The following is a 4,549-nucleotide window of genomic DNA, read 5'->3' on the forward strand; positions in this document are numbered from 1 at the left end:
GAGAAGAACAATTGAACATGTCACTTTATTAGTTACAAGTTTCACAGCTATAGAACTCAACTTTTTTTTTACACCAAGTGGGGTCACGCACTTCATAATATGGAGACGCGTGCCGTAATCCAAACATTTTGAAAACTCTTGTCTTTCATAAAATAGCTTTACACACATCAAACACATGTAAATACTATAGGGCATAAAATACCTCTTCGCATTTTAGTTTAAAATATTGAACCCAAAAAAAAAATAAAAAATTAAAAACGTTACAATTGAATAGCAGCGAGGTGCAGTTGCATACACATCCTTCTCCCTCGAGCGCCACACAGCGACACAAAAAAGGCGCCCAACGTGGGGCTCGAACCCACGACCCCGAGATTAAGAGTCTCGTGCTCTACCGACTGAGCTAGTCGGGCAGTCATTCACACCTCACTTTATGCCACAATACTAACTTTCACTCTACATCTGCATAGCTTAATCGAATCTAACTTCGTAAATATAGGTCGAATAATTGATTCATAAATTCACAATAGTGATACATACAGCTTTTAATATAGTTAAAATAACAGGTTCAATCTCTCTACGGTACACCACCCGGGTAGCGGTGATATTGAACGCGCGTGGTCGCTCTCCTGAAACGACATAGCGTCCGTCACGAGTGCCAACTCGCTCCTGCAGTTCCTCGCTCTCCAGCAGGCGTCGCCACTCGTTCCGGAACTCGCCAGCCAAGAGGCGAGTTGCGAAGTCGTCTGGTACCAGCCAATGACCGACACTGGAGGCTTCAGCAAACATCTCCGTGTCTAACATACACCTCTCCTTAACCACCCTGTCCCCCGCGTAGACATAAGGGGGAGGGTGTCGTCACAGGTTCCTCTTAATCTGCACACAACTGAAAAAACTGGTCCTCAAGGAAGGAAGACAATACATCCGGAAGCTATAAAGTATTTTATTCGCTCTGATGCCACTCAGGCCGAGAAACAGTTTGTACGTGAGCCACGTATCTCTACGTAACATGAGTGCATTAACGCATATGGTCCTCTAAACACCAATCAGTGTATGGCCAACAACCCCAGGACTAAATTTAAGTTAGCTTGTGTCCATTTGACGTAAGCGCAAAATCCCTTAAGTTTATTTTGTTAAGATTACGTAAGAACACCCTGGTTACTTTGGGTAAGTAATGGCCAAGTCCGTGCTAACACCGGACGTCACTGCCCTGCACTAACAAGCTCGACGACCACAGCCACCGCAAATGTCACTTAACACCTCAACGTCCATACGTCAATACGGTATGCTGCGCACCCTTTTAACGAGCGTGAAAACGACTATGTTATATCTGTAATTGAAATATTTATTTAGCTGCAGAAAATATACCGAAAAATTCCTATCACCAAACTTAAGTGTTATATCGGCCTCATGAAGTCCTAGCGGCGCGACGGTCGAGCAGCGTAACGTAGTGCGGATCGGAGCGTCGGCGGATGTCTTAGAGCTTAGGCGAGCGGCTGCTCGCACGCGACTCCATCCAGAGGGCCGAGCGGTGTGCATTAATACCCACAGGCGAGGCCGTTTATAAAGCCTGGAGTAGTCTTCCATAGCCTCCTAGCTGCTCGCGTCCATGGCTGCTTTCTGGCCACGTTGACTACGTTGTTTTTTTGTTTTTTTGCGGAAGCTTTTGTTCTTCACTAGGAAACTTTTTTCAGTTGGAGTCTTCCTGGTAGCCTAACTTGCAGGCGTAGGGAGTGCTGCGCGCGGTTAGCGTACAATAAGTACAAAACACCGAATGAATGACACATCAATGGAAAAATTTAAAAATTAACAACAAGCATTAAAGTATGAATTAAAAATTTTTTTCTTAGTTTTCCGAATTTGATCTTTTAATAGTATGAAAAGGGAGTTTTTTTACTATAAAAAATCTTATCTTCATAACGAATAAAAATGGATTAATTATTTTTTATAAAAATAATGTTAAATTTAAATTATGTAAAGCGGTTTTACCATTTGTCGTTACCGAACACCAACGGCAGTGAAACGGATACATATGTGTCTTAATAGTAATAAAGAGTATATCAAATAAATTTAAATTGAAGGTATGAAATTGAACAAGAAAAATGTACAAAATTATAGTTTAGTATCCAGTTTTAACCTTTACCGTTTAACTATATTCCATCTAAGAATGGTTGGACAGGCAGTAATGTTTTTATTTTTAAATTCATACCTCTGAAGCTATTCCAGCAGGATAAAAATTATGAGGTACGTATTATACACATGCACCATCTAGCAAAAAATTCAACTCTTTAAAGTCCTCCTTTTAAAATGGTTTTAAAATTAAAGGTAATATCTTCTAACAAAATTAAACTTAATCCAAGATAGTGGTAATGCAAGATTTACCCTTGTCCGATAAGCTAACTTTTCTTATTTAACTATCTCCAAGATATACACTTTTAAGATGTAAGAGAGCTTAATATTAGTAAAAAAAAAAGGATAACGTCAAATCCCTATTGGATTGCATCAAATACGTATTTGATCCGTATAAGATAAATTTAATCTCAATAGATATAAGTTTATTGATATTTTGTTGATAATATCTGTGGCATAAAGAATATATATATATTTGATTTTGTTATGTTAAAGGATATTGCCATATTTACTTAGTTGAGAATTTTTACATTGTCATCCATGTTAGAATATAGGAAAGGAGTAAATAATTAGGTGGTTTTAAGTCATACAAATTTAAATAAGAATAAAGTAATATGTTGGCTAATAATAGTTATCAATTATATTTCCAATAAAGATACGATTTACCTCTCTAAACGAAAAAGAAGTAGTGTGATTTCATCACGGTAAAATATTTTTTTAATGAAATAAATCTTTATGCACCCCAAAATTTATTATGTTAATGTATTAAATAAAAAAATTGGAAATTATATACATACTTTACATTCAAAGTTAATATTTAAGTAATAATCTGAATTAATGCGAGCGAAGCCACGGGTTATACGCTAATATACAAAATAGCATTTTAATAGTAGTTTTTGGTTGATTACATGATCACATTCATTGGAGGGTTACGGTTTACTGGGGAACCACATCTCCTCGTTGATAATTTGATCAGGTAGGTCAGAGTTTGGTCGAGGGCATTGTAGTCCAACCATCTACTATATGTAACTTAGATGTTTGCGTGCTTCAAGAAAACTTTGCTTGCCAAATATTAATTTCTCTGTCAAGGAACTATCGTGTTTACGTTGTAGGACCGGGCTTACCTTTTTTTGTCCATCATTGACTAATTAAATTTCTTATGACAATCATATTTGGATATATGCCATTTCAAATCCTAATTAGGTCGTTCTTTGGGTATGGGTGTACTTAGTTAATATACTTACTGGTGTCTGTGAAATAAAAAATATTCCAATTATTGTAAAATGTTAAGGGATTTCGAAATACTGATTTCAATATAAAAAAGACATGTTAAGTAACTGTACTTCCGAAATTTGTTGCAGATGTGTTAAAGTTTCTTACGAAATGAGGAAATAAACCAATAATTACCAATAGGCCTACTAAAATTAAAATTCAGTTTTAATAGATTCTTTGTTTTAAGTGAAAAATTAGAACTATTATTTTTAATGTTATGCCAAAAAAATATTTTTCAACATATATGGGTAAGGTAGTTTTTTTGTTGTTGTTATAGGGAAAGGTGGGTAGTCCCGGACACTTAAGCATAATTACACACTTCTGAAAAATTTTCATATATATTTAAAAAGTTAATATGTCAGTTTTATGCTTGAAACACAATATGTGCATACATCGCCAACACAAACACATACAATCATCTAATGAATGAAAATGAGGATTACAATGGTGCCTATGTTTTTGCACAGAAACGATACATGTCGGGTAGCCCCGGACACATCATTTCTTCATTAAGCACAAATCACAGTAAAAGGATACATTATCTGGATAAACTCCTGCACATTCCTCATGTGCCCATCCCTTACATGTACAACATTGAATACAGTTTTCTTCAAAACTTTCACAGCAGATTATGCACATTGTCTTCGTTACTGGTAAAGATGTTTTCCTTGACAATTTTTTCCGACACTTTTTTGTCTTGGACTGTTCCACAGTAAGTGACAGATTGCTAGGTTTTCTTCGTAGAATATTTTTGGTTTTCGGTCGTGTCTTAAGCTCCACAGCTTCTTTGTAAGGGCTTGAAGTTAGAATTTCACTTCGCTGAGCATGACTGTAACATTTCGGCCTCTTTCAGCTGATATCAATTTTCCAACTTGCTTCTTTCCTTTAACAGACAAGACTTTCTGATTTTGGTGGACAGTTGAAACCCCAGTTTCGTCCGCATTGTACATTTTAGAAGGTGGGAAGTTGTATTTTTCCTTCAGTATTGTCAGTTTTTCGAAAAACATTTTAACTTGAGGTTCATTAAAAGCTACACACCTCATCAACCTGGTATATTCTGGTGAGCGCAAACTCAAATGTGGATGTCTTTGCATGAAAGAGTTGTATAAATCTTTCCTAGCACATTTGGTGTCTCTGTTAAATTTGTGTG

General features: G+C 36.3%; 1 non-coding gene across 1 annotated transcript; it reads right to left on the reverse strand.

The window, feature by feature from the left end:
* Positions 1-337: 337 nt before the first annotated feature.
* On the reverse strand, positions 338-410 carry Trnak-cuu (transfer RNA lysine (anticodon CUU)). The gene has a single exon. It is a non-coding gene; the product is annotated as a tRNA-Lys (tRNA).
* Positions 411-4,549: the final 4,139 nt, after the last annotated feature.

The sequence above is a fragment of the Bacillus rossius genome, assembly GCF_032445375.1.
Source record: "Bacillus rossius redtenbacheri isolate Brsri chromosome 4 unlocalized genomic scaffold, Brsri_v3 Brsri_v3_scf4_1, whole genome shotgun sequence".
In the NCBI taxonomy this organism is placed as follows: domain Eukaryota; kingdom Metazoa; phylum Arthropoda; class Insecta; order Phasmatodea; family Bacillidae; genus Bacillus; species Bacillus rossius.